Source organism: Canis lupus, chromosome 10 (assembly GCF_003254725.2).
Source record: "Canis lupus dingo isolate Sandy chromosome 10, ASM325472v2, whole genome shotgun sequence".
In the NCBI taxonomy this organism is placed as follows: domain Eukaryota; kingdom Metazoa; phylum Chordata; class Mammalia; order Carnivora; family Canidae; genus Canis; species Canis lupus.
The window spans coordinates 67459510-67480482 of record NC_064252.1 but is presented as its reverse complement, the minus strand read 5'-3'; the positions used below and the strand labels follow the sequence as shown (position 1 = coordinate 67480482).

At 39.1% G+C, this 20973-nt stretch overlaps 1 long non-coding RNA gene across 1 annotated transcript in view; it reads left to right on the top strand.

The window, feature by feature from the left end:
• The window catches only part of LOC125755971 (uncharacterized), a 53511-nt gene that overhangs the window by 11044 nt on the left and 21494 nt on the right, over positions 1–20973 (top strand). Inside the window, exon 2 of the long non-coding RNA XR_007413660.1 lies at positions 14275–14354. This is a non-coding gene — a long non-coding RNA (uncharacterized LOC125755971). The remainder of the gene's footprint in view (positions 1–14274; positions 14355–20973) is intronic.

Here is a 20973-nt window from a genome sequence, read left to right as displayed (position 1 = left end):
TTTAAAATAGTAAACACTTCACATTTGTAGCATTCCTTTAACAGATTGGTCTGGGAGACCTTGTTTTCATTCCTGCTTTGCAATCTGTGTTTTATTTATTTATTCTCTTTATGTTGAATTCCTCTCTTTTAATTTACCTTTCATCTTAATTTACTCTAGGGGGCAAAGTGAAAATGTCTAAAATAAGTGAAAAATCTAAAACAATTAGAAAATTTAAGACTGAGCTATAATCAACTCTAAGAACATTATTGCCTTTTTCAGCAGGATGAATTGTAGGCAATAAAAAGATACCATTAGTAGCTATTTTCTTTAGACTTTTAAAGACTCATAAAGCTTCATTTTATATTTCTAACAAAGAAATAAAATCATTCAAGAAAATTTTGAGGCTATGAGAGAGTCTTTTTGCTTATTTGTGCTTATTATCTTAGGAGGTATATGTAAATATAAGGAGAGTGAGGGTCTCCGACGGGGATTTCCCCTCACAGATCCCTGGGCCAAGTTGTACACACACTATGAGATACTGAGTATCAACCAAAATTCAACCACTCGCCCTTTAGGAAAAAGATTAAGACATATGTGATTCCTGTGGTTTTTGTACCTCAAAAAAAGAGATGGCCTAGAAATTATCCAGAGATAATGCTTGAATCAGATTGGATTTAAAATCTGCTCTACTGATTTACTTTTTGGATGGAGAGGGGAAAAGGTCCTGTGCAAAAATCCTTAGTGGCCATGATTGGGTTGATAAATGCTGAGCATGTGGGTACATTTTTTAAAAATTTAAATTCAACTAATTAACTTATAGCATATTATTAGATTCAGAGATAGAGGTCAGTGATCCATCAGTCCTACATAACACCCAGTGCCCATTACATCATGTGCTCTCCTTAATGCCCAACACCCTGTTACCCCATCCCGCCTCCAGCAACCTTCAGTTTGTTTCCTATGGTTAAGAGTCTTCCTCTCTGATTTCATCTCGTTTTATTTTTTCCCCTCTCTTCCTCTGTGCTGCTCTGTTTTGTTTCTTGAATTCCACATATGGGTGAAATCATATGATAATTGTCTGTCTCTGATTGGCTTAGTTTGCTTAGCATAATATCCTCTAGTTCCATCCACGTTGTTGCAAATCAGAATATTTCATTCTTCTTGATGGCTGAGTGATATTCATTGTACATATATACACCACATCTTCTTTATCCATTCATCTGTCAATGGACACCTGCGCTCCTTTCATAGTTCGGCTTTGTGGACATTACTGCTATAAACATTAGGGTACAGTTTGGATCAGTACATTTGCTTTTTTGGAGTATATGCCTGGTAGTTCAATTACTGGGTCATAGGGTAGCTCTATTTTTAACTTTTTGAGGAGCCTCCATACTTTTGCCAGAGTGGTGGCTACACCAGTTTACATTCCTATCAACAATATAAGAGGGCCCCCCTTTCTCTGCATCCTCGAACATTTGTTGTTTCCTAACTTGATAATTTTAGTCATTCTGACCAGTGTGAGGTAGTATACCATTGTGGTTTTGATCTGTATTTCCCTGATGCCAAGTGATGTGGAGCATTTTTTCATGTGCGTGTTGGCCATCTGTATGTCTTCTTCAGGGAAATGTTGGTTCATGTGTTCTGTCCATTTCTTGACTGGATTATTTGTTCTTTGGGTGTTGAATTTGATAAGTTCTTTATAGATTCTGGATACTAGCCCTTTATGTGGGTACATTTTAAAAAATGTTAGCCACTGCTTCCCAATGGGAGAAATACAGAGATACGTGATCCTGACAATTTGTTAGTAATATGACCCATGTCCTGGTTACTCAAAGTGATTTCCATAAGTAGAAATTTTGATCCCTTACAGAGTCAAGATAGGCCTACAACACAAATATAGACAACTCTGTCCTCTCAATGAGACAATTATATCCAACGTAAGGGTGGTCTAGGTATACATACTCTGCGCATCTTCCTTTGCTCAGTGGTATGTCTTCCTAGGGTACTACCAATGTACTGTTAGGTTGCTCATCTTCCTCGTAGGTCGAAGGCTTACCTTTGGGAGATAGTTTTGAAAATATCTGCTCATCATCCAGCATTTTATCATTTTCCTATGGGTTGTCTTTATGTCTGTATAAGTAAAATCAAGTTTAATTCTTTGAAATCAACAGCCCATAAAAAACATGTCCACATGATCACAGGCAGAGTTCCCCTGAGTCTGCCAAAGTCCAGCAAGAGCAGTACTCACAAAGGAACATTTGGGTCTCAGGCTATTCTCTTTGGTGGGGAATCCTTATTTTACAGCTAGAGGGTGCTTTAGAAATAATCACATTAGAAATTATCAAGAAGATAAATGGACCGCTTGTGTGTTGGGATGTCGTGTCACTGCTTTCAGTCCCCTAAGGTTGTGGTTGTCCTTTCATGCTGCCACATTCAAAGAAACCTAGGTTTGGGCATTAAGCATAACCTGTAATGGAGATTAACAAATTTTGCCCTTATCATCTGAAGGATATTATGCTTGATATTGTGTTTAGACAACTTGAAAAGCTACTTGTATGTGGATCCTAAAATGTAGCACTTGGGCAAAGTAGATATTTGTAGAATGGGCCTGAAAGGCGTGTCATACCCTCCCTCCTTCTCACCCTCTCATGAGCATTTATTGAGCACCTACTTTAGACACGTATCCTGGGGACTACAAGCATGAATAATTCCTTGAGGAATTTATAATCTAGGATGAGTGTGGACACGTGAAGACCAAGCTGTGAAGAACAAGGCAGAGTAGAATGAAATAAGGCTTAAAATACCGAGGTAAACAATGGGTTATAGACATGCTGCAGTAGGACTAATCTTGTAGGAAAAATTCTTCTAGAAGATACATTTCAAAAGATACATATGTAGAATTTCAGTAGATATAAAAAGAGGAAGAGGTATGTAAGTCAAGTTGAGGAAATGATGCACAGTTGAAATGTAGAGAGGGAACAAAACAATAACAGAAGACTGACCTGAAATGTGATTAGAGATCAGTGTGTTGAGGAATAGAAAAACTTATTTAACAAACACTTTTCTAGTGCTGATGATCTGTCAGGCGTTCATAACAACTTCATGATGTCTGTGCTAACACTATCCTAAATGAGAAACCTGAGGCTCAGAGAGCTTAACTAATTACAGCCAGCAAGCACCAGAGCTGGATTCACACCCAGGCTCTCTTGCACCAGTGTCTATACTCTTCGTGGTGAAATACGAGTCTTGGAACTTTGTACCATATTTTTTATTGAACAAAGAGTCTTTGGCAGTTTTTGAAAGGGTTAATGATCTAATATACGTGGTGGGAGATCATTCTAGTAACAGAATGATGGTTATATTAGAAATTAGTCATGCTGGCACAGAGATCTTAAGCAGAAGAGAGTTTATATTTGTCAAAGTCTATTAAATTCAAGGCAATGTACTAGGCTTATTTCATGTGTGCACTGAGTTTCCCTGGTTTCCACCTTGGGTGGAAAGAAGTCACGTTAAATTCTACTTCTGCTAACTCTTAGCCCTAACTGCTGTCTCAGGACCTCATTCCTTCCCCTTTCCCACTGCTTCAGTCTTCAGGCACTTGGGAAGCTATTAAGGGGTCTTGTACATGTGCTTTGGAACGAAGCAGTCGTCTACTAGTCCAGCATTGTCCAACTGAACTCTTGATTTTAATTGATTTTTATTTAAATTACCACACATGGCTAGTGGTATTATGTTGGACAGCACAGCACGAGTTGGTGTTTCCTGGGCACTTCTACTGGTTACCACTTCTCCCATGAGTATTTTGGGGTGAATGCTCTTTCTCTGAACATGGCAGCTGCCTCTGTTGGGAACCTCCCATTCTCTGGTACCACTGCTTCTTCTAGGGACTGCTGCCAACTCTGAGCAGAATCCACTACTTCCACCAGGTATGGCCATGCTACTGACATCTCTCTGCAGTTGTGCCCTTGGAGTGAGGAAGACAAATCCCCAAAGAGTATATATATTGTGCCCCAGTATATTGTAGAAATTTTAGAGAAACAGCCATGTCTCAATTTTTACTTTCAGTTATTTACAGCTTCCACACAAGTGCATAGAATGACAAATACCAGTTCGTTAACTTTACTTCTCTCAATCAACTTCGAGGTTGGTTTTCAGTTTGCCTTCTTGCCAGATCCCCTTCTCTTTGGGATGAGTTTTCTTTCAAAGAGCTCTACAGTACATAAGACACCTAAATTTGAGCAAGTTCAAAACTTTGACAAATTAAAATACCAGTTTAGGTACAGATAAGGTGGTGTGATAAACCCAAGTTACCTCATTTAACCCTTACAGCAAAAATGCCTCCCTTAGGTGACAGAAGAAAAAAATGAGACCCTGAGAGTTTAAATTTGTCAGAGGTCCCCCAGCTTTATATATGGTTGAACAAGATTCAAATTTAGGTCTGAGGTCGTGATTCACATCAAATCCAGTGTCTTCCCATATACAACAAGCTGCCCTTCTATTAAGGGCCTATTGCACAAAGAGAAGAGAATTTATATTTACATGAGAAGTTCATGCATATAATATACTGACTTGAAATTTAAGTACATTGAAATTTTTTTATTTTTTAAATTAAAAAAAAAGATTTTATGTATTTATTCATGAGAGACACAGAGAGAGAGAGGCAGAGACACAGGCAGAGGGAGCAGCAGGCTCCATGCAAGGAGCCCGATGTGGGACTTGATCCCAGGATCACGCCCTGAGCCGAAGGCAGACACTTAACCGCTGAGCCACCTGGGCATCCCAGAAACATTTTTTAAAAGAACATATATTTAAGAATGACCAGTGAATCTCAAACAGTGGGTTAGTGCATAATTACAAATTGTTGTTTTCAAATTAGATGCTCTTTTGAACTGGGATTTCATGTTTCAAACCAGTTTTGCATGCACATGCTAGATCAGATATCAGAAACTTCTATTAGTGGATGTTTGGAATGACTACAACCAAGTCCACGTGGTCGTGGTGACTAATCTTAATGTATTGTTGGATCCTACTGACTAGTATCTTGTTGAGAATTTTCGCATCTGCATTCATCAGGGATATTGGTCTATAATTCTCCTTTTTGATGGGGTCTTTGTCTGGCTTTAGAATCAAGGTGATACTAGCCTCATAGAACAAGTTTGGAAGTATTCTGTCCCTTTCTATCCTTGGAACAGCTTTAGTAGAATAGGTATTATTTCTTCTTTAAACATTTGACAGAATTCCCCTGGGAAGCCATCTGGCCCTGGACTTTTGTGTTTTGGGAGGTTTTTGATGACTACTTCAATTTCCTCCCTGATTATTGGCCTATTCAGGTTTTCTATTTCTTCCTGTTCCAGTTTTGGTAACTTGTGGTTTTCCAGAAATGCATCCATTTCTTCCATATTACCTAATTTGTTGGCATATAGATGCTCATAATATGTTTTAAAAATCATTTGTATTTCCTTGGTATTGGTTGTGATCTCTCCTCTTTCGTTCATGATTTTATTAATTTGAGTCTTCTATTTTCTTTTTAATAAGGCTGGCTATTTGTTTATCTATCTTATTAATTCTTTTGAAAAACCAACTCTTGGTTTTGTTTATCTGTTCTACAGTTCTTCTGGTCTCTATTTCATTGAGTTCTGCTTGAATCTTTATTATCTTCCTTCTTCTGCCTGGTGTAGGTTTTACTTGCTGTTCTTTCTCCAATTCCTTTAGGTACGAGGTTAGCTTGTGTATTTGAGTTCTTTCCAATTTTTTGAGGGAGGCTTGTATGGCGATGTATTTCCCTCTTAGGACTGATTTTGCTGTATTCCAAAGATTCTGAATGTTTATATATTCATTTTCATTAGTTTCCATGAATCATTTTAATTCTTCTCTAATTTCCTGGTTGACCCATTCATCTTTTAGTAGGATGCTCTTTAACCTCCATGTGTTTGAGTTTCTTCCAAATTTCATCTTATGATTGAGTTCTAATTTCAAAGCATTGTGGTCTGAAAATAGGCAGGGGATAATCCCAATCTATTGGTATCAGTTGAGACCTGATTTGTGACCCAGTATGTGGTCTATTCTGGAGAAAGTTCCATGTGCACTTGAGAAGAATGCATATTCAGCTGCGTTTGGATGGAAAGTTCTGTATATATCTATGAAATCCATCTGGTCCAGTGTATCATTTAAGACCCTTGTTTCTTTGGTGATGTTGTGCTTAGAATATCTATCATTTGCAGAAAGTGCCATGTAGAAGTCTCCTACTATTAGTGTATTATTATCTAAGTATGTCTTTACTTTGGTTATTAATTGATTGATATACTTGGCAGCCCCCACATTAGACGCATAAATATTCATGATTGTTAGGTCCTCTTTGGATAGACCTTTTAAGTATGATATAGTATCCCTCTTCATCTCCTACTACAGTCTTTGGGGTAAACTTTAATTTATCTGACATAAGGATTGCTACTCCAGCTTCTTTTGAGGACCATTTGAATAGTAAATGGCTCTCCACCCTTTCATTTTCAGGTTGTTGGTGTCCTTAGGTCTAAAATAAGTCTCTTGTAGACAGCAAATAGATGGGCCTTGGTTTTTTTTTTTTTTTTTTTTTTATCCTGTCTGAAACCTTGCATCTTTTGATGGGATCATTAAGCCCATTCACATTCAGAGTTACTATTGAAATATATGAATTTAGTGTCATCATAATACCTAATCAGTCCTTGTTTTTGTGGATTATTTCTTTGGGCTTCCTCCCTCTTTTACAGGGTTCCCCTTAATATCTCTTGCAAAGCTGGTTTGGTGGTCACATGTTCTTTCAGTTTATGCCTATCTTGGAAGCTCTTTATCTCTCCTTCTATTCTGAATGAGAGCCTTGCTCGATAAAGTATTCTTGGCTGCATGTTCTTCTCACTGAGGACCCTGAATATATCCAGCCAGCCCGTTCTGGCCTGCCAGGTCTCTGTGGAGAGGTCTGCTGTTAATCTAATATATCTCCCCATGTAAGTTAGGGATCTCTTGTCTCTTGCTGCTTTAAAGATTTTCTCTGTGTCTTTGGAATTTGCAAGTTTCACTATTAAATATCGAGGTGTTGAATGGTTTTTATTGATTTTTTTTGGGGGGGGACTTCTCTATCTCCTGAATCTGAATGCCTGTTTCCCTCCCCAAATTATGGAAGTTCTCAGTTATGATTTGTTCAAATATTCCTTGTGGTCCTCTCCCTCTCTCAGCCTCTTGTGGAACCCCAATTATACATTGATTCTTCCTTCTCAGGCTGTCATTTCTTTCCCTTAGCCTTTCCTCATGGTCTCCTAATTGTTTTCCTCTTTTTTCCTCAGCTTCCTTCCTTACCATAAGCTTGTCTTCTATGTCACCCACTCTTTCTTCTACCTCATTAACCCTAGCACTTAGAATATCCAGTTTGGATTGCATCTCATTTAATTTATTTTTAATTTCGGCCTGATTAGATCTAAATTCTTCTAGAGAACAAAGTCTCTAGAGTCCTTTATGCTTTTTTTTCCAGAGCCACCAGTAGTTTTATAATTGTGCTTCTGAATTGGCTTTCTGACATCGAATTGAAATCCATATTCTGTAACTCTGTGGCAGAGAATACTGTTTCTGATTCTTTCTTTTGTGGTGAATTCTTTCTTCTAGCCATTTTGTTCAGTGCAGAGTGGCTGTATGAGCAGGCTGAGTCAAGAATATCAGCCACAACCTAAGTAAATTCCACCCTAGATGATTCTGGTGGGGTCAGAGACCAGAAAATGAAAAAGAAGATCAGAACAACATAAAACAAAAGGACCACTAAAGTGAAAAACAGATTTAAAAAAAATAAAGTAGTAATAAGTAAAAGAGCAAAAAACCCCAAGAAGAAGAAAAAAGAAAAAGAATAAAAGAAAAAAAAGTAAAGAGGAAAAAGAGAAAAAAGAAAAGAAAAGGGCAGGACTGGGGGTAGTGGTGGTGCAGAAGTTGTAGTGGAGAGAATGTCTACCTGAGGGATCCTCTTGGTTCTGAGTATATTTTGTTCTGTATGTTAGAAGATGCTCAATCCCAAATTTATATAAACCAGCAATACTTGTAGAGAACCCCCAACATTGACCACCTAAACATAAACAAGATAAAAGAGGGGGGCAGAATGGGAATGAAGAGAGAATATAATCTCAGAATGAACCGGCATGGTATGCCACTTGGTTCTGGTGCATGCTGGTCATGGTTTAGAAGGTATTAACTTCTGCTGTTCTAGAACAAAACGAGGCAGAGAAAACAAAAAACACAAAAGAGAAACCCATATCTCCTGTATCTCCCAAAATTGAATTGAATGTGTTGAAGAGAATCCAGAAGTGAAAAATAGACCTAAGACGTGTAATTGTCAAAAAGGAAAACACTTAAAAATGAAGAGCTGGTAACATATTGTAGTTATGGTGGGAAAAGAGAAAAAATATTGGAAATTTTTAGTTTGATATATAAAAGAGTTGTAATGGAAAAAGGAAAAAAAATTCAAAAAGGGGGGGTACCGTACCCTCTAGGTCTATATGGTATTTTCACTGGATCCTGGAATTTTCCAGCACTGCTCAGTCAAGAACTTGCTCTTCCCCTGTCCTTCCAGCTGGTCTCCTGGGGGAGCATCTGCTGTGCTGATTCTCAAATGGGTACACCTGGGGAGATGCCCCCCACACACCAGGTGCCCGGCTCAGTGGGAGCTGTTTGCCCTGTGAGGCCTCTGTCCCTAGCTGCCCCCTCTCCCAGGCACAGGGTGAACAAGGAAGAACAACCACACTGGTGGGAGCCAGGTCTGCAGCTCTGGAGTCAGCTCCCCCAGTAACTACCACAGTTCCCAGTCCGCACTGGCCTGGATGCTCCCAGGGTGGGGGCGCTGATCTACACAGCTCACTGCAGCCCAGTGGCAGGAGTGTCCTCACTTCCCTGTGCCCTCCCCACCTCCACCCATCCCGGGGGGGACTGCAGGATCCTGGCCTGTATCCCCTGGTGCCCTGGGGTCTGGGGCCTGCACTGTTTTAATCATACTCCCAAGGCCTCAGCTCCCAAATGTAGTAAGGTGCAGCCCCTCCCCTGGAGCACCCCCTGACCACCGGCTTCTCCCCAGGCCCCCCCACCAGGGCACGCTCCAGCCCTTTATGGTTCTCGGCCACAGTGCGTAGGGTGCTCTCCTCGGGGCACCCCTCCTCTCCTAGTGACCCCGGGAACCTGGAGGCGCCCCTGCCCCTCCTGCAGTCCTGCCCGGTCAGTTCCCCTGCTGAGCACTCTTCCTTCAGGAAGATTCCAGCTTGGATGTTGGAAGTTCCCACCTGGGGTGGAGGGAGTGCTCACGGCCCCCAGGCTCCCACTGCTCCCTTAGCCCCAGCTCCTGGGGTCCCTCCCCCACTGGATTTATTTATTTATTTATTTATTTATTTATTTATTTATTTATTTATAAGTTTTTCTGCCTTCCTGCCTTGCTAGAAGCAAAAACTTCTCTCCCTGTAGTGATCCAGCTGTTCTCTCTTTATTTTTTATTTATTTATTATTTTTTTACATATTTTTTTAAATTGGAGTTCAATTTGCCAACATATAGCATAACACCCAGTGCTCATCCCATCAAGTGCCCCCCTCAGTGCCCGTCTCTCTTTAAATCTCAGGTGGGATTGGTAGGTGCCCGGAGGCTTTGAGAGCAGGGTAGTAAGTTGGTGGGGCTGAGCACTGAGGACCCTACTCTTCGGCCACCTTGTCCCTCCCCTTCAAAGCTTTAGTTATTTCACCTACTGATGATCTTGCAAAGCTGGAGACTTAGCTAGGAAGATGTGATTCCTACAGGGCAGATAATTTGTTGCATCCCTTCCACGATCTTTTTGTCCACTATCTTGTTTTCTTTGTTTTCATCATATATTCCAAACATATTACAGTTTGGGCAACAAATGTATATTTTCCTGTTTTTTTTTTTTTTTTTTGGTTTAAATACTTTCAGATGCTTTGAAAAATAATGCGACATTGCACACAGAATTCCTCACCATGCCATTGGCACTTTCGGTATATGCATTTTTGATCATAAGTCACGTAGCATTGTGCCATTATCTAACCTGCCTACTGCAGAACTCAGTGGTGGAAGTAAAATGCTTCTGCATAATCAAATGTTATTTAATAAGTGATATTACCTTAGGTCACCCCTTTGGTGTGAAACCCTTTTATTTGATGTGGGGACAAAAGAACTTCCGAGTGTCACCCCTGGCATATTTGCTTCTCCCTTGCAGGCCTAGCTGGGTTTTCTGTGCTGGCAAGCGAGGTCTAACATGGAATATCCAGAAATCACACTGCAGTTCCACCATTCTTGATGTCCTCCCAGGTGAGCTGCTGGGCTTCGTGCTCGTGCTTCTAAAGCAAGCAAACTTTAAGCTAATTACGTGCTAGTGTAGTCTCCCTTGCTGAATTTTGGCAGGTTGCTTCTGTAAATTATGAAAAATAAATGTGAAATATGCAGATGTCTTTTGTTTGAAGCAGATGTTTGGTCCGTCTTGCCAGAATCCAATCAGCTGTTCCCTTGGGGCCCTTCTCTCCACAACATTATCCCAGAGCAGCTTAGAAACATGAAGGGGTGATCAGAATAGCACTTCACAGGCCTTGGAGGAAGCTTCTGGACTTAGAGGTCTTTGTTAAGGAGAAATAAAAATGGAAATATCTCTGCCCACAAGACTGAAACAATCAGATAATTTCTGGTGAAAGACACTGGATGCAGAACACTTTTATCTGGTGATGCTAAATAGAATTGGGAAAGGGTGGGTTTGTTGTTGTCACGATATTCTCTGAGGGCCTACCTTCCAGTCCACCATCTTGGTGATTTATGGCAATACTCTGAGCTGTCGCAGTCACAAAATTGCTGCCAATGCTGCTCACACTACGGTCCAGTGTTTCCTCACACAGAGGTCTCACTTTAGACAATAGATTCTTGGATATTTGGCCATTTGGCCATGTGACCAATTGATTAAGTTTTAAGCAACAATACAGAATAATCCGATCCAATATAGTTCAACGACGATGCAAACTGCCTGCCACGCCATTGCAGCCTGACCATTCTCCTGAGGACCTCTGATTCACGGACACCCAACTAATGCGGTGAAACTGATGACCAACCCTGAGCCATACAGAATAATTCAGTGCATCCTTTATCGATGTATGGCCAGATGGCAGGATAATGAAAATGTTTAGGGCCACATATTCCATTTTGAAGATGAAATCATTTTGCTCACTGATTCAATGAATCTATCCTACTGGGCTCTACTTCTACTGTGAAATCTGGGTAAGGAAGACTTACAGTAAAATATTTGCCTGGGTAATATTTATTTGTATATATGAATATGTATATGCATATAAGAATATATTTATATATAGCATATATTATTTGTCTAGGTAAATAAATATATCCATAGGCAAATAATATATGTAAATATTACTTAGGCAAATAGTATATATATATATATTTTTTTTTCTTAAACAAATAAGTCTTTAAGCAGCATTAGTATTTCGTAGTACTTTGTATATGTATTTAGTATTTTGTATTAGTATTTTGTATTAGGTTTTGTATTATCACAGCTGTCCGTCAGCTTTTGCTCTCATGCAGTCTAATAAATAAAATAAAAAAAATAGAAATTGGGCTCCATGGAGGGAAAAATTGTAGAGCTGGTCACTGTTGAGATTGCATATGGTGGGTGTCTTAAGTGACACTTGGATCTAGGCGATAGAGATACGCACTAATTCCAGGCTCTGCTGAGCGCTGCTATGTGACTTTGGGCAAGTTACTTACTCTTCCTAGCCTCAGCTTCCTCATCTGTGAGGACATCTACCACAGAGAACTTGTTTAATGAGACAATGTAAGCCAAGCACTTAGGCACACTGTTGCCTGTGTCTGACACACAGCTCAGGAAAAAATGAAGCAAAAGCTCAGGAATGAAGCGCTAATGCTGTAACTTACCTATTCACTTTCTACCACTCCTCAGTGAGGGTTTATTTTGTGTATGCACACACATATGTATTTATATATTTATTTATTTTTACTCATGCACATCTTTTGTACCATAGTTGAGCATACTTCTGCTGCTTCTCTTCACGGCGGAATTGCAAGGATCCCCGTGCCAACATGTTCTGCTCCACCCTAGATATTGTGTAGGAAGCTGTACGATGCTTGTAATCTCCCCTGACTTTTCTTATTGGGACTAACTTCTTTAACTTTCTTCTGTGAGTCCCATTTCCAACACTCTCTCTTTTCCGAATTTACTTCAGAATTCCAAGTTCTTCTTTAAAATTTTGTGGTTTTCTAAAGGATCTGATTTATATGAGTATAATGAAAGACTTAATACCTAGCTAGTATTTATTGAGCACCAACTATGAGCCAAGCACCCAAACTACTGATTATGAATAAAATAAACATCCTCTGGGATGAAGTGGTTACTCATAACTAGGAAATACCTCGCAGCCTGATCCACCATTCATGATTTCCAGAATCATGTACTATGCCTTGTGTTAGCTACAGCATTGTAGAGTAGATGTGCATTTTATTTCTTACTTCTGGAATTTTTGTGCTTTCCAAGAACATTTTGCCATGTGTATAAGAGCAGTACAACTGATTAATAAGTAAAAATTTTGATCAAATAGTAGATTATTATGTTCTTCCTGACATCAAGTAAAATTAATGTTACTCTAGCAACATATAGATATACCCTTACTGTGCTTTTCTATTACAAAGCACTTTGCCATCTGTACTGAAAAAATTTATGATCTGAATCTATTTATCAAGCCACCTAAAAGAATGGGATATGAGGAAATAATAAAATAAGAAAGAAATAAAAGATAGATATGGCCTGTGTCTTAGGCCTATTAATATTAAATTGATGATATAAAATCTACAGACTGAAAATAATAATAATTTATGTAGTTAAAAATAGTATTTTCATACAGTTCACATAAAAATGGATGAGTAATAGTGCTCATCTTATTCTGTCATTTGGGGATTAAATGAGATAAATATGCAAGAATTTTATAAACCCGGAGAAGTATGCAATTATTAGGTAACATATTGCCAGCTCTACAAACCACATAGGTTTTCTCATTCTTCTTTGACATAAAAGAAACTGAGTCTCAGGCAAATAGAACAACCTATCTAAGCCCATAGAGATAATAAGCCTTGGGGCTTAAATGTGAGTCTAGATCTACTGACTCTCGATTGAGCCTTTTCTCACTATATCTCTAACTCTCAAATGATTTATGAATAATTAAAAAGCTACATAACAATAAGACCATATTAATGAAATATAGACTCGATATATAAGTGTTTGAGGAACATAAAGAAAACAAGCATAATCAGAAAGGCTTCCTGAGAGAGGCAATAGGTTTTGAAGGAGCTGGAGCTGGATCAGTCTATATATTGTATATACTGTATGTACTGTAGCCTCCAAACTCCTCTCTTTGCTTCTGGCTTCCTTTCTAAGTTAGGCTTATAATTTAAAATGATTTTCACGACTTTGAAAATATTTGACCTCTCTTCCAGTGTTCATTGTCCCCCCCAAGACCAGTTTTCATGTCCTGAGGAGGTGTGCCCAGCCTGAGGGGCAATCTCGAGTGAAACAGAGTTGGGGGCACACCTAAGAGCAGCTGTGACAGTTTTCCTCATCCACCATACAGGGGGTCATTCCAGCTAGTGACCCAAGGCTAAAAGATACAATAACTAACCCCCTGAGAAAGTCAATGCTCAATTTCTCAGCCAATTTTTAATTGGAATTTTTCTTGGGGAAAATAGAAAGTTCTAAAAAGGACTGATCATGTCAACAACAATAATCATATAATAATTCTTTATAGATCTACATCCAGAGTTAAAGGGAGTATATTTTAAAGACATCACTAAAGCATTTATCTAGCTTTAACTGCCTCATCAAAGAATATTATTTTTTAAAAAGAAGCCTCATAAAGATGTATGAATATATAGACCTGTGATTATTCAAAAAAATTGTACAAATCAAAATAAATTTGCTGGAGCAATTTAAAATAATTAACCTTTGACAAACCTCCCTCTCTGGTAATGGAATAGTAACTATATGAATAAAAGATAAGTCGTGACATTCAATGAATTACAATATTCATCCCATAAATTACTTGATATAATAGCTCTATAGTCTACATTTTTATAACACTAAAATGTCCCAAACACTAAAGAACCCATTCATTTCCAGTGTGTGCTTTGCAAATGGGTTGGGTAATTTCTTTTGCCTTCTATGGGTATCCTTTAATTAAGTCTTTACTATTATTTTTTCCCCCAAATATCCCTTGTTTCAGCCTGTCAACCATTGCTGCAGTTACGGACACCTGGAAAAATTGAGGCTTGTGCTCACCATCCGAGCATCTCTGGAAAATGAGTGAGTGTGAACCCAATTTGTTGTGCTGGGTGGGACGGTTAAGGGTCGGCATTACTATATGGCTGATGGCCATGTTTAAGGGTCTGGTGGTCCAGTTCCTTGTGCAGACTATGGGCCCTTTGGGCAAAGTGCTTCTGTCTCCACTTCCAGTAATCTGTCCTGCCAGGTAAACTGAAGCCATCTTTGACCCCATAATGGTAATTAGAGATCACAGCATGAAATATCAGTGCTTAATAATGATAACTAGAAGGTGTTCATTGGCACATACAAACCTCAGGATGGCAGGATGGCGGTAAAATGCCCAACATTTTTGGTCCTAAATGTGTTGCTATTTTAAACAAAGAAAGGAAACTGATGGCAATAAGATATCTCCTGAGACATGGATGCTTCTCTGGCTCCCCATTTTACCCATTAAGGACAAGATTTGCTAGTCATCTAGCAGTAACCGACTAGTTTTCTTTCACAGTTTAAAGTCATCAGCGAGGGTAAGGTGAACAAAATGAACCAAAACGAACCAAAATGAACCAAAACGAACCAAAATGAACCACTGGTTTCCAATTCAACTAGGATACCTTCTTGGTGTCTTTCTAATACATTCTACATCACAGTAGAATGTGTCTACCCTAACACATTGTTTAAGATTTCTTTATTCTTGATCTTTTAATCATGATCTGGATTCAGTTATACCATCATGAAATACACACCATTTATCGAACACTTACTCTGTATCAGGTATTGGGTCAAGTCCCACAAATGTATTTTCTTATTCATTCTTTCCACAACGTCTAAGGTAGATTCTAGTTTTATTCCCATTTTACATGAGAAAATTGAAGCTTAGAGTTCTCAGTGATTTGCTTAATTTAACATTATGCGTTTAACTATTACACTGTACTTCTCCAGACGAACCATGCAGTCTGGCTACCCAAACTCAGGATCTCTTCACAGACATGGTTATCTTTGTTTCTTGACACTAATATCTGTGAGCCAGAGTTGCAGCTGTAGGCGATGGCAGGTACAACTCAAGAACTAGAGCTCATTTGCCTCCGTTTTTATCCAAAAGTCGCAGAAGCAGGTGGGTGGGGTTCATGCTATTTCCAGCCTCTAAGTAAGTACTGATGAACCATTCTCAAAGAAATGATGCAGAGCCCTTTGCTGTGGTGTCTTTTGGGCAAGATATGGATTTGAGCCAAAATGCCTTCTGTTTCTCTGTCAGATGTACAAAAATAAAGGATATATGGAAAATAAAACAGGTCACGAATTCACAGCCAAAACATTTGTTCTTAGTTTGGGGGCTAGATAGAATTGTGTCTGTGTAGTTGGACATTTATTTTTTCCTACTAAAAAAAAAAAAAAAATCCAGAGTGATTTTTTTTTTCTGATCTTTTTTGAATCCTCCTCTTCCCCCTCTTCCTCCCTCCTCCTCCTCCTCCTCCTCCTTCTCTTCAGCCACTATTTCTGAGCCAGGAAGTTAGGACTCATTGAATGATTAGGAATATATAGATGAAGACGGAGGACATAGAAATCTGGTGAAGGGACCACCTATTAATCTGTCAGTTACAAATGATTTTCATGGGTTGTCTATTAACATTCCAAGAAAATAGTTCTGCAGATGTCTCTGGAGGAAACACTGCTCTTGCCCCACCATTTCTTTGTTACCAGTTGAAAAGTTGGAGCTCAGAGAAGTTAAGAATTTTACCCAGCTTTGCACTGCAAGTTGACTCTCTTATCTCCTAGTTCAGCATTCATTCAACACATATTATGAAACATTTACTATGTGCCAGGAACTGAATAAATTCAATTTGCTGTGTATCCCAAACTTAGATTTTAGGAAAGAAAAAAAAAAGTGTATCTTAATACCATGAAGGAATGTTCTGTTTCCTTTTTCATCTGTTATGTATTTGTCCATTCTCTAGTTTCTGATGCTTAATGTTTCCTTATTAATAATCTACAGAATGCTGTAATAGGTCTAGGGTAGAAAGAACATTTTAGACTGCAGTGACTTAAAAAGAAATGACTGTTTAGCACAAAGATCCCCACTTTTTTTTTTTTGAGAACATGCTATTTTACATTTCTTAGTTTTTTTTTTTTTTTTTTAAGAAAGTTAAGTGGAGCCAAAAGTGAAAATCCTATTAAGCTGAATTTCCTTCTTTTTAGTATGACCCACAATAAGACATACATTGTTACTCAGCATTTGTGTGTACCTGTAAATAGATATACATACAAAGAGGTACACATCTAAATAGACAGTTGACCCTTGTGCTTGCTTTGGCAGCACATGTACTAAAATAGACAGTTGACCCTTGAACAACGTATGTTTGAGTTGTACAGCTCCACTTATACACGGATTTTTTACAGTATAGTACTGTATGTGTATTTTCTCTTCCTTATAATTTTCTTAACATTCTAATTTTTCTAGCTTACTTTATTATAAGAATGTAGTACATAATACATATAACATGCAAAATATGTGTTAATCACCTGTTTATGTTATTGATAAGGCTTCCTTCCAGTCGACAGTAGGCTATTAGTAGTTAAGTTTTGGGGGAATCAAAAGCCATACTCAGATTTTTCAACCACGCGCAAGGGTTGGCACCCCTCAACCCTGTGTTGTTCAAGGGTCAGTTGTAATTGAAACATGAAAACTTCCATGAAATAATACTCTCGTATGATATAATAAAAATAACATATTTTACACCAAATGTGACCTTACTATTATTTAAACGCTACAAGATGTGTCACATAGTCTATTCTACTTCATATTTTTTTTAAAGCTAAACAAAGTTCAATAAATTAACCAAAGCAATTTGGGCAAATGTTTCAATTCTCTATTTAATTTTGCTTGTAAAAATACCAAAAGGTCAGGTGGCCAGTGATTTTTGTCTGGTTCAGCCCTTGATCACAGTTGGAGTCATTTGCCATTCAACTGCGAAGGGTACAATGGGAAATCTGCCCCCAATTTCTCTTCAGCCTTTAGATTTCCTGAAATCTAATCATATGAGCTACCTAGCGCCATGTCTCAACCTCCCTGAACTTTCATCACACATGTTGAATGGGGGGAGGGGAGGCCTGTGTGACTCTCATGATCTTTTCCAGCTTCAAAGGTCTGTGATAATTTTCATGTGAAACCTGGGTACCTGTGGAAATAAAGTCGCCTCAAATGTATTCAGTGGATAAAGTAAGAATTTCTAGAACCAAAAGTATATTCTGTTTGAAGTTTCTCTAAAATGTTGACAGATGTGAAAGGGAACATTATCAAATGCTTGGTTTTACATTTGCATTCAGATCTGCTGTTTCATTGGGGGCATTTTTTATAAAACAAAAATGTATGACTGCTGTTCTTGGAATTCTCCTGCTTCTGCAATGGATTTAATTAGCTAAAGTGCTGGATACTTCTGTGCACTTTGGTTTTTGAGAGGTTTAGCTGTTGTTGGGTTTAGGGAATCCCAGGAAGAAAGAGGTTCGGGTTTTCAAGCTATTAGGACTGTTAGTACCTCCAGCTGTGTGCGGGAATCCCAGTGGCCCCAGCACTAGCACCAGTGGCTCTTCTGCAGTCGTCAGGGGCATGGATATGGCGTTTAGCTAAGTTTAGTAGAAGTAATCCAGGTAACAGCCTGAAATGATACTACCTTTATTGCTTAGGTAGCTCACTGGCCAAAAAAGGTAAATTGTTTTTATAGTTTCTTCGTACATGGCTGTGTGAACATTTGACCCTTGAATCTTTAGATCAGTAAACCCCATGAATCAACTGAGGTAGCACTCAGGGACATGGAGCGCTCGTGAAACTGGCATAGAGAGTTTGGCAATCACTGAAAGCTTGGGAAATCTTTATTCTTCTAGTCCTAAAGCAAGTGAACCAAAGTTTTTGTCAAATTGATTTTCTATAGAACAGAGCCAATTCTATCTACATTTACAGTGAGGATTGTCATGTGGCCTGGAATCGTTATTTGGCTGAGCATGACCTGTGTGTAGTTGCACCATTGGCATCCTGCGCCAAACATAACCAGCAGCTTGTGAGGTGCAATAAGGGGCGTCGGTTACATAAGTGGAATAGTTCATTCCGTACGGCCAAGACAGTCTGTGTGTCTGTCTTTAAAAAAAAAAAAAAAAAAAGGACTTGAAAAAAAGTCCTTGAAGAAAGGATTTGCCCCAGCCTGTTGGCTAAGCCTCCTTTTCCACTAGACAGCGATTAGATTCTGGAAAGAATATCATCTACCTTTCAGTGCTGCTGTGAATGATAGAGATAGCACACACCTAGCACAGTGTCTGCCGCCTTATAGACCTGCTTGTAAAATGATGGTTATTTTAACCTTTGTGACAGGGCTTCTGTGCCCCACCAAGTACTCTTCTTCACTTCTGCATGGACATTTTCTTTCTTTCCTCTATTGTGCACGTAATAATAATAATTGTAGATATTTACAACATTCAGAAATGCACCCAAAAAAGGATAAAATAAGTATAATCTATGCAGACAAGGAACAAAACCCTCTCATTAATATTTTAGTATATGGTTTTCCTTTAAATGTGGCTCCATTTGAAATGTCTTTCTCTAAGATGGAAGGACAGCACTTATTTGATGCCAATAAAAGGGACACTATATTCACCCTTTGTTTAAGATCTGACCTAGTTCATCTGACCCACATAAAAGTTTTTTTTTTTTTTTTTTTTTTTTTTTGTAATTCAATTCTACCTTCTTCATCTCTGGCCAAGTAAAATGAGAAATAAAATTTCTGGATTCAGTCTTCAGATCACACTAAGTCAAGTAGGTAAGTAGCAGAGCAGAAATAACTGGTGGGGAAAACATTTTTGGTGTTGTTATTTGTGGCATAATTCCTGATAGCCTGAATTGCAGACCTAGGATAGAGCTGGGGTAAAGGTGAGGAAGGAGTTGAGGGAGGGCAGAGAGAGGTAGGGAAAGGGAAAGAGGACAGGGGAGGTGTTTAGCTTTCATTTGCAAGCGTGATACCCGCTGCTTTGTTTATGGATTTGATGCTATTCATACAGTCTTTGCAATATTAATTTTTAATTTATGATGCTCATTAGGAGACACTTAAAACAGAACAATTATCATTTATCTTGATATATTATTTACTAGGACTGACTGTCATGGTTAGGGGCCCATGATTAGTGAGAGGGGCATCGAGAAGAGCTTCTAAAAGGTGCTGGGGTAAAAGAATAGGAGCTTAGGAAGCGGTTGTCAAAACCCAAGACCCAAAGTTCTGATGTCAATGCGAAAGCCACACAATCCCTAATCAAGACTCAGGAGGCCCCCTCCAAGACAAGCCTGGAACAGTACTTAATGAAACTGCAGGATTATATTAATGAGACTCTCTGTTAGGCCACCAGCTCATCAATTATTCATCCAGCTGCATTCCTGATACTTTGCTGTCTTCCTCCTCTTTTTGCGTTGGTGTGATTACTTTTTTTAACCCTCGATTTCCTTACCTGGAGTGTAAACAAAGCCTCCTGTTCTATAGTTTCCTTTTCTTCTGCTTAAACAGCATCTCCTTTCAGTTCTCATCCGAGATGTCACATATGATGATGGAAGTCTACTGGAGGGAAGTCTAACTCTGGAGTCTCAGGGAATTAGGGCACCTCTGACTTTGCACTTCTCTAATACTTTAGGCCTGTCTCCGACAGGGTGCTTATCACATTATGTTATAATCATCTGTTTGTGTGTGCCTCTACCCCCACAAGACTGCGAATTCTTAGAGACAGAGCTTACATTGTATTTAGCTTTGTATTTTCAATTCCCAACACAATGCCTGACACATGACACTGAATGAATGAGTGAATGAATGCATGAATGAATGAATTATGGGTACTTGATCATGCCTAATATTCACTAATATCCAGCCCTACCCATTTATAATCAAGCAGATTGGGAGGTGGAGGCCTGAGTACTACCTGCATGTTTCACAGGAAAATAAAACAAAACTTTACATTTACAATCAGGTTCATGTAGGTGAAGGTGTGTCTGTGGGCTGGAGGCAAAGTACCCGAGTCTGTTTGGTACTCAGCTCTACATATACTTATTCGTTTCTTTTAGAAATTACTTATTAAAATTGGGCGTAGTTTTAGGAACAAATTTGTGTTGTAGTAGGGCTGACTGTCGTGGTCTAGACGGCTAGATGATTGTGAGGACGATTTCAGTGAGCTTTCACAGTAAACACCCCTGAGGCTAGAATGGGCTTTGGAGCAGGACAGAGGCCAAGGGCTGGGACTTAGACCCAGAGTCTATTATTTGTTTCACTCACTCAAGGTCAACAAGAAAACCAAGCAAGCGAGTTTCTATTCCTCAGGAGGTAGGATGTTGGAGAGGGTGTAACACGGACCCAAGTCATTACCTCATGCAGTAAGGACGGGAAGTACTTCCCTTTGTCCTGGACAGGGAGGATGATGGAGAATAGAGGCATGTTGACAAACCAAAGGAAAGGCAGAGACGGGTGCAAGGAAATGTTTGATATTCCACCCCAACCAGCTATAATACTCAAAAAGCCACGTCGGCTGGCATGTAAGATCACTGCCTCAGCCACACTCTCTGCAATGTGTCTGCACTCTGCCACCAAGTAAACTTTCCCAAATGCCATGTCACTGCCCCCCACCTCCCCCAAGCATCTGT